General features: G+C 42.3%; 1 protein-coding gene and 1 long non-coding RNA gene across 3 annotated transcripts in view; one reads left to right on the top strand and one right to left on the bottom strand.

Moving 5' to 3' along the window:
• Positions 1-1,036: 1,036 nt before the first annotated feature.
• LOC147899347 (uncharacterized) overlaps positions 1,037-19,673 on the bottom strand; it is a 196,126-nt gene continuing 177,489 nt past the window's right edge. Inside the window, exon 2 of the mRNA XM_087378432.1 lies at positions 1,037-1,053. The gene's annotated coding sequence lies outside the window, so the exon portion shown is untranslated. The remainder of the gene's footprint in view (positions 1,054-19,673) is intronic.
• Positions 13,071-17,985, top strand: LOC147899348 (uncharacterized). 2 transcript variants are annotated; one of them, XR_015541372.1, is made up of 3 exons: positions 13,071-13,155; positions 17,073-17,261; positions 17,634-17,985. It is a non-coding gene; the product is annotated as an uncharacterized LOC147899348 (long non-coding RNA). The 2 variants fall into 2 exon arrangements; XR_015541371.1 differs by having other exon boundaries at positions 13,112-13,247.

Consider the following 19,673-nt stretch of genomic DNA (forward strand, 5'->3'; position numbering starts at 1 on the left):
TCATTTTGCTTGAACTTACTGTCCTCTGGAAGCTTCTTGGCAAAACGCTTCCCTCCACGATCGGACTAGGTATGGTCCGTGACAATGCGCATGCTATTCGTGTAGGACGATTCCTCTCCACTCATGCTCGTCTGAAGAGAACGGTCGTGCAACGGTTCCAAGTTCCGGTTCCAAGTTCATCTCACTGGGCTCAGGCATTGAAAGAGGGTAGGGATGTAATTTGTCTACCATCATCCTCTCTGTGACAGATGACACAGGCTCTCGGTGACCACCTTTGTGTGCAAGAACCACAATTTCGTCATGAAGCACTGTGGTGATCATGTCGACGTCTTTAAGGTTATCTGAGTGTTGCGAGTCCATGACGGACACGCAGACGATACTGACTCCGGTCCCGCGCGTAGAATCAAAGGAAGGGGTGCGAAAACTTGAACTCTAGGCTGCAACAATGCAAAGATTGAGAGCGTCATGTATTGAGGCTCGATGAGCAGAAATGGAAATGGAGTGCTCAGCAGAGTCAAGCTTCATCAAGGCGACCCATGAACCCGCAAAACGAATCCATTGACGATTTGGTGCGCCAAGCTCAGCCTCACGCCCAAGGTCCACTTTGTGGCTCACTTGCACGTGAACAATAGTCGAAAGATTGCATGTCATTTCCCAAGGATCCTAATCACGCGTGAAAATCACGCTCGCACTACGCTTACTGACAGAAAGCCCCCAATTTGGCAAATCGAAATTTCAGTGCCTTATATAGATGGAATTTAAAACCTTTAACTTGGCCATAAATTTATAAAGGTTTTAAAAACAAGCGAGTACAAGTACTCCTTAGGAGTGCCTTAACTCCTACTCTTGAGGAGTACCTTAAGTTCTCTCACATGCCAATGATTGCCAAGATGAATGGACGATGCAACCGCTTGCAAATGCAAAGAGATTTGCAAAGTGTGTGTGTGTGAGAGAGAGAGAGAGAGTTCTAAAAAAAAGAAAGTGTGTGTGAGTGAGTGTGTGTGTGTGAGACAGAGAGAGAACCAAAATAGAAGGGGCCCACTTGGCAACAAACTGTGCGGAACACTTTTTAACAAATCTATAAGTATAGCGTTGCCTGGAAGGCACTGCTAAAAACTTAGCCATTAATGAAGGTCAAGAGCAGAGTCCTACACGTGACTACCTCAGTGGAAATTGCATTAAATTGGGGCCTCAAGCCGCCTGCAGAACTAGCCTAATATAAACAAAAATAGTATGACAGATAGTCTAAAATGCATGCATTAAATAGAGACTCTTGCCTTAAAGGAGACCCTAGTGTAACAACTATTAACTCATAAATGAAGGCCAAAAACCAATTCAAATAAAGCACAAAGTGTGGGAATGCTTTTTTTTCCTTACAAGAACTTTTATTTTCCAAAAATAGCTAACTACAGCCAAAGATGGGTCTCTATTACAAGAAGATTTTTGGTCTCGCTTGGGTCTCTTAGCGCGAGGACCCAGCCAAGATCCCTCAAGATACCCTTTACATGCATAGATATGGCAGCCTCCCTAAAGCCCACCCCCAAGTTGTTATGAAATTTTCGTAATGCAATCGTGACTGCTCGGATATAGGGTCAATAGTCTGCTAAGGATGATGGAAGGTGCACATCCTCCCCTGGCAGCACCAGCCTCGATCCAATAAAGAGCTTCGTCATGTTCCCCAATTCACAAATTGTCCTCTGGCGAAAAATCCCCAATTCACGAATTGCCCTCTCTATCTTTGGCCAGACTTTGTCGGAGATCGGGCAATACGGCATCAAATGGATGTCGAATTTAACCGACTTGTTACACAACAGGCACACCGGTGAAACCCATAGGTGCTTCGACACTTTACCTTGGATAGGGAACCAATGATGCACTAAGAAAGCGAGGCTTCCCTTTCACGTAGCTCTTCCAAATAGTCCTCAGCCTCTGGTGCCACCAAGCCTGACCCCTTTTGAGTTCCCATTTCTTATTTAGGTCGAGGAGGATCGATGAACCTTGCAGCATGCACCACTAATAGATCACTTTGGTCGAAATTTTTTGAGGCAAGTCTTATACCCACCACGACCCGTTGATCCTCATTCTAGAACGAAGATTTGACAATATTGGTTGGCCAAGACTTAGGAATATGGTCAAGAACCACTTGCATAAGATCCTTTTCTCTCGCACTCATCACCAGCCTCTCTCCTGCTTGCTCTACCATTAGCCAATCTGCCGAGCTCACATCCAATAGATCCGACCACCTCCTCAACCCTTTTCGATATAAACTGTGAGCCCTAGCCACATCATGGAGTCCAAATGGTTCATCACCAAATAGGCTTGCTCCACCAAATGGATTCATGTAGGTTGGAGTCCCCTTTTAACCCCTGATGGCCTTTCCATGATAGGAGGCTGGCCCCCTCTTTCCAGGTCGCCACACTAACCCTAAGGCTAAGTCAGAGTAGAACACCCTTAAGGGGAAGCCAAACACCAGACGATTGTATTAAGAGATATCAATCCACGAACCAACACCCTTGCCCATACCCTTCTCGATGAAGGCCTTAACAATTACCATCCAAGGGGATCATCCATGAGATAGGTAGGGTAAGCATTTGTAGATATTCAACGATTGATTGTGGAGCCTCACGACCAGTAAGCCTAGCCTGCATTGAGACTTTAGTACTTTGAGTGGCTCCCAGGGGATATGGTGAAGCTTTTTCTTGCTCCTATACTCGACCCAGACCAAAGAAGGTAGCAGATGCTCAAATCACAACCAATTCAATTTGGAGAAGTTCCAAACTGTCACCCCATAAGAAGCCATTGTAGCAGACAGAACATGCTGAATCAATAAAATCCTAGCACTCTAACTTAACTAGAGACCATGCCATGCTTTCAATTTCCCTTTGATCCTTTCCATGAACCAGTTAAATCTCTATCACACTGTTAACTTGCCCAAGGGGGGTCCTAGGTATTTGACCACTTCACCTCTCGGAATAATTTGAACTTTTGTTGCCTTTAGTCACTCCGAGGCGGAGAATAATTCGTCCTCAGTACAAATGTCTTTGTCAAACTACGTTGGGACCCTGAAGTTATGCAGAACTTGTTGAGAACACCCATTACATTACTTACACTTTCCTATTCTTCCACCGAGAAAAGCTGGGACCTTAGTTGGCCCCCTGTCCTCCCCATCAATATAGAAAGCTTTGATTTGATTTATCGATGGCATTGTCTAGATCGCAAAAAGCAACTGCACTAGGGAACAGCCTTGTTGAATCAAACGCCCATATATGCCCACTACCCCCCCGTTGAGACATAGAATTGTAGAAGCATTGCTATAGAGTGTAGCAACCATTCTCATGAACCCCAAATTGAACCCCATCCTTTCCAACACAGTAAGGATAATGTCCCACCTAACTCTATCATAGGCCTTATCTAGATCAAACCCGAAGAGTATTACCTTTTGACCCATGTTGATAGTATAATCCAAATCTAGAGAGATGTTTAGGTTGTTGTCAAAAATGTCACATCCCATCCACTGCTCCTGTGGTCTATGATCTACATGCAAAAATCTTTGATCCTTAGTGCAAGGGCCTTGGTAATTAATTAATAGGTACTGTTCAGCATATGCCAGTCACCAACCTTATCCCACGATTGATGCTTTAGAAATAGTTTGACCAGTCCTGCATTCACATTGACAAACAGGAATCCTCTTGTCATAGCTATGTTGGCCATATCTCTCATGTCGTTGCCCATGACATCCTAGAATTCTTTGTAGTACTCTGCTAGGAAGCCATCTGGACCCGGTGCTCTATCATTCTCCATGGAGTTCAAGGCTTCCCAAGCTCTTTCATTGTGAATGGCCTGGCCAGGACCACGTGCTGATACTCGGAGATCATGCTTCCCAGCCTGTTGAGAGTAGCTCTTCCATTTGGTTATGCCAATGCTCATCCTGAATGGCCTCCTCCCTACCTATGGAGCTCCTATGGAGTTAAGTTCCTATCTAAAGGTGTCTACCACATGCCAAAACACAAAGTGTCCTTCCCTATTGAGCACTCTTTTGATGAGGCCTCTTTCCTGATTGCACATCACAAGATGAGAACTTGGATAGGTAGTTACCTACTGACAACGAATGTTGTCTACACTTGGCCCTTGCCTACTCTACCTCCTCACGTTCCCTCACTTGCATGGTAGATTCAACTTACAACCATTAAGGTTGGAAGGATCGGGTCAGCCGAGGCCTTTGCCATAGCCTCCCTAATTGATTTCCTTGCCAGCACTAAGGCAACCCCTTCCTTCCCTCTATCAATGATGAACTGTCCCTGGCTCTAACATGTATGAGGCGAATGGTAACATAAGGGTCTATGTCATTGGCCCTATGGTCAAACCATAACTATTTCATTTATTTTCAATGTTTTTTGGAGGCTAGATGGTATTTCTTAAATTTGAAGGGGATGTCTGTCAACCTACGAGTCGTCACCCATGGTCACACCAAAGGACCATACTACTGGCACATGATTGGATAGACTCGTGCACAAGACAAGTTCACCATACATAGAGCCACACAACCACCATCCTTCCTCAGAGGCATAGATCCTGTCCAGCCTGGCAGCCCTTTAATCATCACCTTTTTAGTGGTTCGACCAAGAGAACCCTATTAAGCCTTTAGGGTCTAGTCCAAACACTCAATTAGGCTCTTGTTCAGTCTCAACTCTTCCCAGGATTTGTGTTCCACTCCTGATACCTATGTCATTGGGTGCGTCCTATCCATCTCCCTTTTGGTGAAGTTCTAATCCACTTTTGCTAATCAATGCTCTCCCTCTAGGCACCTCACCAAGCGATTGCAATTTGCTCTATCATGTGGCATGTGAGGGACATACACGGAAGCCACTTGGAACTTCAAACCATCTTTGGTTGTTGACACAACAATGATACAACCTTCATCATCCCTAAACAGGTCCTTCAAAAACAAATCCCTATGCACCAACACTGTCGTTTTGCCCTTCCCTCATTGTAGGCAATTAGCAAACACCTTGAAGCCCATTCTTTGGCATTCATACCACCAACCATCATTCGGTTCACATTTCAATTGTTGTAGCAACACAACTTGAGGTCCCCATTTCTTAATGATTGAAAGACATCCTTTTTGTTTACTCCTATCACACCAACCTCTGATGTTCCAAGACATAAGAGGGACACTCGAACCACTACTACCCACCCCATGCTACGACTACTATGCAAGAACTTTGCAGGCATCCCTGAAGAAATTGCCTCTCTTATCTTTTCCCATGCCAATCCCAGCCGTCGCCTCAATCCTTTTAGATGTGTGCTAAGATGACGGTCTACTTGTGAGATCCGAGCCTTCGGGCCTAGCCAAATCCTCCTGGACTTTCTCTTCCAAGAGACATTTCCTGTGATCCTCCTCTGGCATGTCTTCATCTTTGTGCATATCACCAACTGGGACCTTAGTCCATTCGAGAGAAGAGGATTTAGGGTCTACATTTTTGCCACCCATATCCACTCCGGCCAGAACCTCCTCCATAGTTTGAGCCCTTGGGCTTGGCTCCTTACCATTATCCACCACCTTTGCCTTGCCTTTTTTTCCCATAACCTTCCAAGGCTCGATGAATTGTCGGTGTTGGGATAACTATGGTCAAGGGCTTGCTCTATGGTGCATGTGTGCATCTAGGGGAGTCACGTGTGTGTGTGTGTGTGTGTGTGTGTGTGTGTGTGTGTGTGTGTGTGTGTGTGTGTGTGTGTGTGTGTGTGTGTGTGTGTGTGTGTGTGTGTGTGTGTGTGTGTGTGTGTGCCTGTGTTGTAGAGGCACATCGCTATGATGTGTCTAGAGTGTGAACTAAGTGATGATGTAAGCCAAAGGCCCCCACATGGGAGGTTCCTTTGATTTAGGCCAATCCCACTGATGTAGGGGCTGATTACCACTGATGTAGGGAAGGTGCCTATGAGAGTCACCTCTCTCACAATCAATAGAACACTCATTTCTATATCTCATGTGTTCTTACTCCTTGCCATGATGCACCTCTTTTATCCCACTCACCTCTTCAGTGGGCTCACATGATCCCCTACACTTATGGCGATTGGATTCAGTAGGATTGCCAACATGTCGCTTGTGAGAGTTGGTGAATCTTCCTTTGAGTGTGGCTCCATAGGCTAGGTCCTTCCCCTCATAGGCCAACACAATATTCAACGGTCTCTCTGGGAACTCCTTTGCAAAATAGCATGTCTAATGAAACAGAAGTCAGGAAATGGACCAAACCTGACTTGTTGTGCTAGTGATAAACCTCCTAGAAATTTGACCTCAATGTAATCCAAAACTAGATGCACTCAATTCCAAAGGATCCACACAACCGGGGATCTCACCGATTATGGAATGAGCAAAAGCTTTCCAAGTGTCGTTGCCATTCTTTCAAGTGAATCTTCCAACCAAGGTGGGAGATTGGGGAAATCCATCCACATTGGGCAATCATCATTACAAAAGTTCATCCACCAAGAATGAGGTGCTCCAAGGAGTAACCAGCATCGAAGCACCTACAAAGACATAAGACCTTCTCAATGTGTTATTGTTGTGGAGTGCCCCTCAGACAAACCACACAAAAAATAAACCCTTGCCAATGAACCTCGCCACATACGTAGAGGCAGGTATATCACATTTAAGACCAGGAATTGCTGGAACTCCTCCAAGGAGGGTAGCCTACGTGTGAAGAAAAGTAGGTACTTCCCTTGGAGAGGAATTTTCGTTTAGGCCTGACATCTTCAAGCTGTAGTTCACAGGGTGAGGAGTGTCTCTCCCCCGCTTTATACCATCCTTTTGATCCCACTTCCCTCCCACTATGTGCACCTTTTCTTGCAGGATTTTCTTCGCTTCCCCATCCTCCAAGGGGGTAAGGCTAGCTTGGAGATTTTTGGCCAAAGCCTCCATATATGAAAGTGATTCAATGGCGATTTCCTCGATTCTTTGGCTCAACTCCACAACTTTAGTGGCCACCTCTTTCAAGGTGCTTCCCTCATCACCACTTGTAGCACTCATAGCCACCCTCACACACTCATCCAACTTAAGGTCACTCTTACATCTCTTTAGGGAGATTATGCCCCCAACTCAGCCATCATGCCAAGTGGCAAGCATGCACCGGCCTAAAGCTCAAGAGGCACCCCTATATCTACTTCAATGCTTCCCTAACTCATTGGACTTGGAAGGCAAGATACAACAAAGCCAAATCTAGCCTTTGTGATAATTCAACATGAACAAAAACTTACGGCTAGAGTAAGTGTGGGAATGTTGGTACTTTATACAAATACAAATTAACTCTCCCAACAAACTGAAATAAACATGGGACATTAAGGGAAGTCCATCTGATGCTTTCCAACAATGCTAGATTGGTTGACTTGTAAATTGTTCATATGCTTAGATGATTTTAAGGGCTTGCACACAAGTTTGGAAAACCACTTCATAGATGCTCTCTTAAGAATTTGATGGAACCAATTGGCCATCACATTATTGAATCAATTTAGAAAGTGTGGTCTCCTTATGGCCATCTCATGATAGTGTGCCAGTTTGGAGGAGTAGAGTAAACTAGGTTAGGAAAGCCACCTCTTCACTTAAAATTATTGTTCTTCTAGGGAAATTTGTTCTTGGTAAATTGCAATCCTAGCATATCTCCTTTGTGCCATTTGTCAAAATGTATTAATAGATGGGGGTTTTTAATTGATTTTTTAAAGTTATAAGTTTGTATAGAAAACAGGGTACTTTTTATCCTTGCAAAATTTGTAGATATGGGATTAAATTACCTCTTCAACATACGTTGTATCTAGGGTTTTTAATAGTACACCTCCAAGCTCTCCAATGTTACATGGTTCTTTAGAGAGTGACCACCCAAGACTTATGGTTACATAGAGCCCATTGACAAAAGTCTATGGACAAAACTCTCATGGCAGTAATGGGAATAACTTCTAAGACTAGACGATAGGACCTAAATAGCTTGTTGTCAAAATTGAATCAATGACAATCAAGACTTTAAACATGCCTACATTAAAAACCTACCAATCCCCCATTGTCACATCAAACTAAGTATCCAAATAATTGAGGATCACGTTCATGAAATTCTATCTGAATAGACTAACTCAAGCTGGATGTGCACCACCAACTACTAAATACACACTCACCAAGCATCGTGGCAACCCTATTTTGCATTAACTCTATCCATTAAGCTAACTAGTTGACAATCATTTGTGCTTTTGATGGCCTTAATAACACCAATTAATCACTCAAGTGAAATAAAAGCATATTCAAATATTGCGCTTGATGAGCATAGTAATACATCTGATAAATGAATATTCCATAGACATGAAACAAAACTAATAGAAATAACCAACTCATTGTAAAAAGATGATCACAATTCTAAAGATGTGTACTCATTAAAAGCAAACAACAAAATGATATGAAATTGATGTCTCGTGACTCATGCCCTTCAACTCTACAAATTACTGTCAGCTGTAGCCAACACATGAACCAACAACCTTTTGTGGGTCTCTCACCCTTCTAATTGTCTTTTTCCAAGTTCTATTTAGGCTCACGCATTGAATCCCATCGGAGCTGTACTACTAGAAACATTGGATGGAGTCCAATTCAACACAATAATAAATGGGAGCCGACTGAAGCGTTACTACATCAACACGCAAGCCATCCCCGATAAAAACGAAGATTTGGGAAACCAAGTCTTCCTTAGTTAGGATTAGATTGTATCATGAGCACTCACTTGCATATGTACATCTTTGCACATATAGGTAGCATCAATTGATTTTAACCTAGGGCTCAAAAGTGATGTCTGAGTTCTAGCTGCCCTATGAAAATCCCAGCAACAAAAAAAAGCATATAGTTAGTCCCTACCTAGCTACTAGGTCACGTGCACTCACATGCTTTCGCTTAGACACATAGATGATTGCATGAATAATGGTGCCACACACTTTCATTCCACACTCTAAAACATGTATAAAAATAAGATCTCTCTCACACACATAGAAAGGTCATACTTGCATGCCAACCAATCTAATGATCAATGGTACACCACATGCACATGGATGCATGTTCAAAAAAGATGCTGCCACTAAAGAGGATGCGCAGAAAGAGCCCACCGACTCAACCACGAGACCCCCTCCAGAGTTCGCAGCCATCTACATCCTCTCAACCACGGCGACCACAAGCATTTGTGGTCCAGAGCGATAGCTCCAAAGAGGATTCGATGCATGACCAAGAAGAACAAATGCCACCCCAGTCACCACCGGCCTACACAGCCATTGACGGGGCCCAATCACTGGAACTTGTTTGGCCACCCACATCGACTTATGCTCTTTCCCAGGAAGCAACATCTTACTTAAAGCAAAGGGGTCTAGGTAGTTTGCATGAGAGCCTAAAATCCTTGGAGGACAGTCCTACAATGACCACATACATCAGGGAATTTCTCCATTCTTACCACTCCAGTTGGCAAGTACGGTACAATCACTGTAAATCAAAGCCCACTAAACATTATCCTCGACAGTACAGTCATTCAAAGGGCTTTCTCACTGCCAACACACGGTGCCAAATACCCTACACGGCCTACCAATGCAAAGTTTCTCGAAGTACAGTCTCTCCTCACCAAGGGCACACTGTTCCATAGGGACAGCATATTGCTTCATACAATCCTTAACCATCGCCTCAAGGAAGCAGCACAATTCCTATCCACAATCCTAGGGGTTAAGTGCAGCAAGAATCAATCCCTTCCACTCCACACATTTGTTTTGCTGAGTAGGAAGCTAAAACAAGAATGGGTCCATCACTTAGTCATCTTCTTTACAAAGAAACTAGATGGTTCATCAGGCCAAAAATGTAAAATTCCACACTTATTGGCTATAATCATAAAAAAAGAACTACAAGAAAGAGAAATGACTATGCCCCAGTCACCAAAACCAATTGAGGAGTTGGACATACCCTTCTCACCAGTATGGGAGCCATCGCCAACTTCTCCTACTATCACATTGATAAGTGCAGATGCCTTAAAAGAAATACCTATTCTGGAGGTCGGGATTGAGGAATTGCCCCACGAGATGCTATAGCTTGGTGCACAACTGCAACCAATATATCTCCAACAATAGCAGCAAGCTGGTAGCAGCAAGGGTAAGTGAGGTTATGAGGTTGGCAAAAAGAGTGGTTAGATATGGGAAGTTGGATGTGAGATAGGCCCTGTCATCTTCCGACACTTCTTTTTGCTGGTGCGATGGGATCATCAACTGCATGGGTGGGATGTCGGTTATGTCGCGCCTTGCAAATAATAGTGATGGCCTTTGTAGCAATGGCAACAAACCTACAATAACCTTGAGGGGAAGACTACCCATGAGGCATACATATGCAATGAAAGCATCCATCCTGAGTGCTATAAACCCGGCATGTGTAGACATGCAAAAGATATTTTTCTCATCTTCGGACAAGCCTTGGCAAATTATGCGCAGGGTTTTGGTCCCTATGGAACATTCCGATTTGATTGTTGGATGAGCATATATGATCTTGATTTTGGAGTTGCTTCCATTGGATAAGCACGCGTGTGTTGAGGTGATCTTCCACTTGTAGAGCAGCCACAAGCTCTTGGTACACCACCATTGTGCATTGTAGTGGGGTTCATTGCTATTGTCTTCCAATGCCTTATTGTTGTGCATTAGCAATTGGAGTTCAAGCTTGGAGACGATTATCTTTTGGGAGTGCATCTCATTCATTTTTTATTTGTATTGCTGGTAGATGGTGGTATATGCCTCCTTAAGCTTTCTCATTTTGTTGCACCTCTTTTCCAAGTTCTCTAGTTAAATCTGTGTCTCCATGTAAGCATTTCTGGGTTCTTCATAATACACCAGCTTAAAAATAGACAAATTTTCAATTAACTATGCATCAGCATTATCTCCCAATTCCTTGTCTATCTTCAAATAACTTGTCAAAGATTGCATTTAATTCATTTTTTACATCTTTGAGTGGAGCTGGCTTTTCTATTTTCAAGAATGGCTACTAATATCTATTTACGAACATCATCAAAATTCACGGGCAATACTACTACATCATGCACATTTGTCTTTGATCTTATGCTTTGGACACCTTCTAAAACATCTTGGAAAGAAATGATATCTTCAGTGTTAGTAAAAATTTTAAGTTCTCAAAAAGATTAGACATTATATCTTGATAATTTTTCTATTGAGTTAGAAAATCATGCATCTCCTAATCTATGTAGTTAACTGTTGTAGTCTTGATTGCTCCTTTTTTGGACAACTCAAGTTCCAGAACTTTAGCTTCAGAACCAATGTGCATGCTGGCTTTCAATTCATATATTTATTGGTCTATAGCTTCTCAATCTTGCTTTACAATAGATGTTTCTGTAGGTTATTCTTGCTCTCAAAGAAATAATCCAAATGGTTTGTAATGCAAATGAAACAACCTTAATTTTAATTTTTGCCACATGTTCTACATATGTGCACACAACCATTGCTGCATATCCTCCACGTCATTATTATTCACAAACATGACATCATATACACACAATCATCATTTGCCATGTCCCTAATCTATGACTTGACACAGTAGACAATGCTTCAAGTATATGCATAAGCAACGTGTTCTCTACAACCAGCTTTGCATTGTTTTGAGTAACTTCTACCGGCTGCATTTAAAAACATTTCTTATGTCAGACAGCCATGTTTGAATTTTAGGCATCATGTTATTTCTATGCTCTAGTCTCTCTTGTAACTTATGGGCATGACAGAGTACCTCCTGCTTCTAAGTTTCCACATGTTATTGGAGTCCATTTTTACCCGTCAACATCTTATCCTCATTGATCAACCTCATGTTATCCTCCCACGCTATTTGCAAATCTTGATGTGTTTTCTTTAAGTTTGAATGTTTCATCTTCTATTGATCCTTGACTCTCTTAAGCAATTGAATTGCATTACTAGCTTCCATAATGGATATTCCATCAGAACCATGTGCACACTCACCCTTAACCTCTAGGAAGTGTTCTACAAACCATGATTATTTCAACACTGAGTTCATTTAGTCATCGTTGGTGTTAGTGAGTACACAGTATTGGAAATTCAGCTCTTATTTCTAGTTGTAATGGTTTTGGTATCAATTCCAATTGTGGTATCAAAGGCTATTGCTATTAGGAATTGTATGATGTTGATACAATGAATCATTATGTGATTCATTACACAATGAATCATTACATTGGGATTTCGTAAAGCAGTTGATCACTAGCATAAAAATGTATCAAAGGCTATTGCTATTAGGAATTGTATGATGTTGATGCAATCAATCATTACATTGGGATTTGGCAAAGTAGTTGATCACTAGCATAGAAATGATTGATGCATACGTGATTGTTGTCTTTGTGTGAAGTGTGTAGTGGTTTTTGTTTGGGTTGTCGAATATGATATTGCACATTTGTGGTCTGTTGTGGTTATACCGTGTATTCAGACGTGTATTCAGACATTAGGGAAATTATTTAAGATATGTGGGACATGTCACATAAATTTGGATGGTATAGATGCATTAGCATTTGATCTACTGGTGAATAATGATAGGGCTTGTGATCCATTGGATCATCCATCCTAGTGAATCTAATGGTGCACATGAAGCACCTTTTCCATTTTTTGATCATACTCCCATTCACGGGCATAGGTGAGGCACCTACCCTCACTCTTAGACCAAACTCTTTATCTAGGAGCTTACATGCCATGAAGTAAACCATTTAATGATGCAGGCAACTACTACTCCACATGGCTTCTAATTTTTGGTCCAATGCTTCGCGCGACATGCTAGATCTCTGCGTATTGTGTGATGTGCCTATTTGTTATTGCTAGATCTAACTTCTCTATCCAAGGGCTCACATGCTATGCCTATTACTCTATCCTAGATCCAACGGACATAGCAGGTGACCACTAAAAGTATTTACTCAATGTGGAGGTGGGTGCCACAAGCAAGTGTACCTCAGATTTGGACTGTTGGATCACTCCAAAGATCCTACATATGGTACACAGATACAAGGGGAGAGTGCCACTCTCAAGGGCTAGGATTAACTTGAATTATTGTAAAGCCTCAACATTTGATGTCCTTGGATGATCCAATGGCCATGTTTACCAAAATGAACAGAGGTAAAGTGGATGGAAATCTCGCCCATCATAAGAGTTTCAAAACCCTCCTCTTCTTAATTCCCAGGCCTTCCGTTTTCTAATCCTTAAATCAGGTGTTTCTTTGCAAGAGGCCCTTTCTCCTAATGGCTGTGTTGGGATAATCATGCATAAAATAAATTAACCCATTGTGTCGTTCGTGGGTGTAATTGCTACGGGTTGGTCAGTAATACGTAGTTGGTTTAAGGTACAAAGGATCGTAAGAGATTGTTGGAAGTTCCAGCTACGGAGTGGTGTGTGAAAATCGAGCAGTATAATAAGAATTGAGGAATTACAGTCAGGACATTAGAAGAAAGCTCCCGATAAGTGTTCAATTTGGATTGATTGTTTGTTTGTCGATGGTCGGTCAGTTCTTTCGTCTGTGCGTTCAAACACGGTTCGACCAGTTGGGTTGGAAAATCTGGCTATGGAATAGTCAGTTTGTGTTGGCCAACACTTGGATTGACTAGTAAAAGTGAAGTTGTAAAAGGTTAGAGTGGCGGAATTATAATTTTGGAGGGAGATAGTTAGAACCAAGTAGTATTCTCCGATTCCTCAATGAAGTGGTAAAGACCTATCATGATGCTAAACAGGTCCTACAAGATCATTGCCAAAGTGTTGACTCTTCATATTATGGATAGAGAACGAAATGGCTTCATTAAAGGAAGGAAAAACTTTTAGAATACCCTTGACTTTGTTTGTAGTTTCGGGCAAAAGTGTGTGTTGTTTGGCCTTAGCCTAGATAAAGGTTATGAGAGGATTAGATGGGATTACATTGTCGAGTGCTAGAAGTAAGGGATTTCGAGGATGCCTTCTCCAAGATGGCAAAGGCCTTATTTGCCGATGCCTCATCTATGCTGTATCTGGACTGGGGTGTAGTCAGGTAGTTTGGCTTAAAGCGTTCTATCAACCAAGGTTGACCATTGGCTCCTCTTCAGGTGCAATGCCCTTGATCGAGTTGTTCAATAATGGGGTGGAGGAAGGCTGCATTTAGGGTTTAAGGGTGTTTTCTCAAGGAAACAATTCGTTTTGTAGCTGTTTGTTGATGGTATCATGAAATGCAGAGCCTCTTTGACCCTTCTGTGATGTATATGGCTCAATTTGTAGTTGCTCAAAGATTTTTGCCTTGTGGACCCATTCTAGCACTAAACCCGGGATCCCAGTGTGCAATGGATTGGAAGGGGAGAGGGAGGTAGGTATTTGCGTGCTCCCCTGGGTTGGGGGCTTAATCTGAGGCAAAGATGAATGGTTCCTCGAGAAGCCCAAGGAGAAATTCGGACTCTAGCATGTCTTAAAGCGTTCTATCAACAAAGGTTGACCATTGGCTCCTCTTCATGTGCGATGCCCTTGATCGAGTTGTTCAATAATGGGGTGGAGGAAGGCTGCATTGAGGGTTTAAGGGTGTTTCCTCAAGGAAATAATTCGTTTTGTAGCTGTTTGTTGATGGTATTATGGCCATGTCCATTGTCGATTAGGGTGAAATGCAGAGCCTCTTTGACCCTTCTGTGATGTATATGGCTCCATTTGTAGTTGCTCAAAGATTTTTTCCTTGTGGACCCATTCTAGCACTAAACCCGGGATCCCAGTGTGCAATGGATTGGAAGGGGAGAGGTAGTTAGGTATTTGCGTGCTCCCTTGGGTTGGGGGCTAAATCTGAGGCAAAGATATGAATGGTTCCTCAAGAAGCTCAAGGAGAAATTCGGACTCTAGCATGGCTTAAAGCGTTCTATCAACCAAGGTTGACCATTGGCTCCTCTTCAGGTGCGATGCCCTTGATCGAGTTGTTCAATAATGGGGTGGAGGAAGGCTGCATTGAGGGTTTAAGGGTGTTTCCTCAAGGAAACAATTCGTTTTGTAGCTGTTTGTTGATGGTATTATGGCCATGTCCATTGTCGATTAGGGTGAAATGCAGAGCCTCTTTGACCCTTCTGTGATGTATATGGCTCAATTTGTAGTTGCTCAAATATTTTTGCCTTGTGGACCCATTCTTGTGGACCCATTCTAGCACTAAACCCGGGATCCCAGTGTGCAATGGATTGGAAGGGGAGAGGTAGTTAGGTATTTGCGTGCTCCCCTGGGTTGGGGGCTTAATCTGAGGCAAAGATATGAATGGTTCCTTGAGAAGCTCAAGGAGAAATTCGGACTCTAGCATGCCTTGGCTTATCATTCACCATGTCCTCTCTATTGTGACTACACATGTAGCGTCAACCTGGTAAGAGCCATTGTTCGAAGTGGAGAAGCTATTGAGGGTCTTATGGGCCAAGACCTAGGACATTTTATGTGAAGCACTGCCAGTGCAAGACAGCATAAGTGTTCCCTAGATGGAGATTACTAATTGGTTTCTGGAAGAAGGGATAAGGTCAGGTATTGGACCCTGAAGATACATGGATTGGTATGATAAGTTGAAGGTGTGTGGGCCTGACTTAGTGTATGGAGTTGCTTCCACTCGGAAGGAGCTCAGATATAGAAGGGTAGGAAGGGCCACAAGATAGTCTGAAGGAGAACATTTGATTGGGCTAGGCCATGCATGCCTAGATCAAGGGGCCATCAAGGGAAGGGTGTGTGCTTTTGGGAACAGTTGTGGAATGTTAAGAAAGGTAGTCTACAAGCCAAGGTGGTCTAGAAGTGCTTGAAGGGCTGAGCTCCAATTGGAATCTATGAAGAGGTTTTGGGATATATGGAAGCACTGCCATTTTGGTGGCAGTAGGTTTTTGCTTTGAAAAGCTCTTCACAACTGGCTGTCGATTAGAGCGAGGCTCGGGAAGATGAATCTACTGTGGCATTTTTGCAAGTGTGCCACTGAAGGCATGCATCATTTATCGTGGTCCTCTCTGGTTGCTATGGGGATGTGATCCCAGATACAGATTGTGGTGCAAAGAGCGACATTTATGCAGCATTTGTACCCTCTCTTCCACCCTCACGAATGCATCAAAGCAGTCCATATAAAGCTTCCGTTTGTCATCGTCCTGAAAGAGAGAAGCACATGGGTCTTGTGTTTTTGCAGGCAGCTCATGGAACGATTGTCTTGTATGCACAGTTGAACTTGGCAGGGCTTGACTGTGCAGCCATGACGGCTTGCCTTTTATTTTGGAAACCCTATCAGCGTAGTTGATAGATATACCTGCCATGATTTGTCAGATAAATTTATTCCTTGGATAGCCTTGGATGTCTTCTCATATATGGTTCAGCAATAGTCTAGGCACCAAGATGCTAATTGGAGCGTGGCTATTTGAGTTTCAGACATAATATTGGCCTTCAATCCTTCTAAAAGCAAGTTTCTGTACTTTTACGTTGATGTCTTATGAATTTTGAGGTATATAGAACAGTTCATTTCATTTGTTGTGTAATGGAGATGGCTCATTTTGAGGTATATAGAACAGTTCGTTTCATTTGTTATATTCTGTTATGTGTAATGGAGATGGCTCATTAGATTTGTAAGTTACATTGTTCATTCCTATAGTTTATGAAGTCCAAGAAAGCGTTTGCTCTACATTTGTAACTAATTATAGACATAGCATGCACCTCATAGTGTGCTTGTCAGGTTTGTAATTTTTTTTCTCATATCTTTAAGAGATCCTGAAAAGGCAATGCTATGCTGCAATGAAATCAAGTATATAGTAGTTTTACTCGTTGCATACTTTGGTATGTTAAATGGCAGTTGATTTGTCAGATTCCTAGTTTGCGTATTTCATTGCTTCGTCAAATTTTCATCGCTTTATCAATGTAGAGATAATTAAACTCTGAAGTCGAAGAAAGGGCTGGTTGATCATTTGTTGTAAATTATGTTATAAGTTTTGGTATGGCAATTGATGTGTAAGATAGCTTGTATTCTTTTCTTTATTGCTTCACGAGTCTTCATATTTTGTTTTTAGAATGCTTACAACATGGATTTTGTATTGCAGTTTGCCAATTCTGCAGGTATCAAAAGTGATGCTTAGAAAGTGGCAATGAGTGCCATCTGTGATGGTAGGGATGGTCTAGTATGTCTCCCAGATTGTGTAGAACATTGCTCTCCACCAAATTCTTATAGAGCTGTTGTTCTTGGGGGCACTTTTGACCATCTACATGAAAGTCATAGGATCCTTTTAAAGGTAGGTCAGTTTTTTTTGGGCTTTTTAACTTTTATAAATGTTATTGTGAGAATATACAAGTCCTTACATTGAATTTTCTCCCATATTTGTTTTGTTCGTGAATCATTGGAGTGTCAACCTGCTGTACCATAACTGGACATGCTTCACGAATGGAGAAACCATAACTGAACATGCTTTACCAATGGGGAAATCTAAGGCTCTGATTCGTAACAGTATTGTCCAAGTCTATAACATAGCAAGTTAAGCTTCTAATTTATACAGATGTGTAAGAGTTGAGGATTAAGAAACAGTATAGTTTTTTTTAATTGTTGGTGTCTTGATGAGAGTTTAGTCTGGGTGAGACATTCATGATAATTTTCTTGATTTGATTAGGCAGCTGCAGGCTTAGCCACTGAACGTGTAGTGGTTGGGATAAGTACGGGACCAATGCTTGCCTCCAAAGAGGTACAGAGATATAGAGTCGAAGCCTTTTCAAACTTTGCTTCTATTTTAGGCTCGACCATTTGAATTGTATCTGTTTCAGCTTAAATCTCAGAATCAGAGTCATTGTAGCATCTAGAAGCACATTGATTGCATGGTGATTAAGAATGTGAAAATAAACTTCCTGGGTGGCATGCCTGCTGGCATTGAAAATGAGATTCCATAGATGATTCTGAACTAAGTGCAGTTTCTAGATATGATGGATATGTTTGGGGATTGGATGGGTCTTTTATTTATAAGATAAGTTGGGGCTCCCATTGTGTATAGCCAATGTTTATTTTTTTGTCTTTGGGTTGAATCCCTTTTCACTTTGGTAGCATTGCCACAATGATGTGGATTAAAGTTGGTATCCCTTGAAATTGAAACAGATGTGAAACACATCGTTGAGAACCTTTGATAAATATGAATGCTGCTTAGATGATGTATGGTGCATTGCCTCATGATGTCTTTAGCTAGGTGGGAATTGGGAAGGGGATAGGTAAGCTATGTCAGTGTGAAGGTAACAATTTTCACATCTTTCAAGATGAAGTTTGTTTTGGGGTGATTTGGCTGCTACAATATTAATTTTCAAAGCTGAGAGAGCGATGCTTGGATTTAGTGAGCTATCTTAGAGGTTAATGCATGTAATAAAATTTGCCATGTATATCTAAGCATCTTTTAACTGATTTTGCTTTTTCTTCCTGACCTAAGGAGTATCATTTTAGGTTGGGCCTTGGCTATCATCCAGGTTACACACCATTCAACATTTGGCCCATGAGTTTGTGCATGCCCTTGAGATTGTTGATGTGACTCCCAAGGAGGTAGAAAATGCCCAAGACAAGGGTCTAGATAAAAAAGCAACTCCTACTTGCACAAGCTTTGGATTGAGGATCATAAGAGTGTTACTTTCCAGTCCATTTCTAGCACACCCCATGCTTCTAGTAGCATTGGTTGAGTATGGTGATGCTATGATACAAATGATCTCATTGGACGAACTTTTTCCCCCTTTTTTTAAAAAGAGAAAAGAAACTTCTATGATGCTTGAAAAACACCATACAAATCAGCTTCTGAAAGGAGTTAATAATGGTAGGTACAAACAAAAACTATCTGTCGTAAAGAAACTAGTCTGTTTCCAAAGAACCCAGGGAATTTCCGGAATGGGGGCTAAGAGTCAGGGTGGGGGTTTGTACATCCAGCAAATGCCTTGCCTGGTACAAGTGTAGAAAATGCATGCAGGCCAAGCCTTGCAGAAAGCCCCTACCTTTTGGCAGTCACTCTCAGTCTTGGAGTCCTGCGCTCCTAGACGGCATAGAGCTTATAGATAATGTCTTGCCATATGGCAACGAGAGTGGTTGACAGAGAGACGTGATGGCCTCCCATCACCAAGCTTGTAAAGCACTATTTCTACTTCCCCTCTTGAAGATCACGGGAGTAGCACCATTAATCACCTCCCAGTCAAATCTCACTCAGGCTAACAAGCAGACAGAGATCTACGTTACCAAATTTTCACATGAATCATCTTCTTCTCTTCTCTCAAGCCCCCAATTCCCTAGATAGATCTAGATGCCACATGTCATCACTATAGGGCCTTCCTAATGCAACATTTCACCCCTCTCTTGGGATGCATTAAATTCCTTGCCCCTAGGCACATCTTTGCACTAGGCCCTTGGTCTTAGATCTACCTAGTCTGGTGCTATCAGCCCTCACCTAGGACCTTGACATTAAATCCCTCCCGATCATTTACATGAAGCGCAAACACATATATTACAGAGATAGATCCTTTAAGGGAAATGTCGACTGATTCTTCCGAGGTCATGCTACCTCGGCTAGAGCGTAACATTCCTTCCCTCTTCAGACATCAGCATCCTCGATGATAAAATCTGGGAACACTCTCCGCAACTGATATACGGATTCCCATGTAGCTTCGGATAGAGGCTGACCATGCCATGCAAC

Source organism: Dipteris shenzhenensis, chromosome 8 (genome assembly GCF_047967505.1).
Source record: "Dipteris shenzhenensis isolate YYH24624 ecotype China chromosome 8, Dip_SZ_1.0, whole genome shotgun sequence".
NCBI classification, from domain to species: Eukaryota; Viridiplantae; Streptophyta; class Polypodiopsida; order Gleicheniales; family Dipteridaceae; genus Dipteris; species Dipteris shenzhenensis.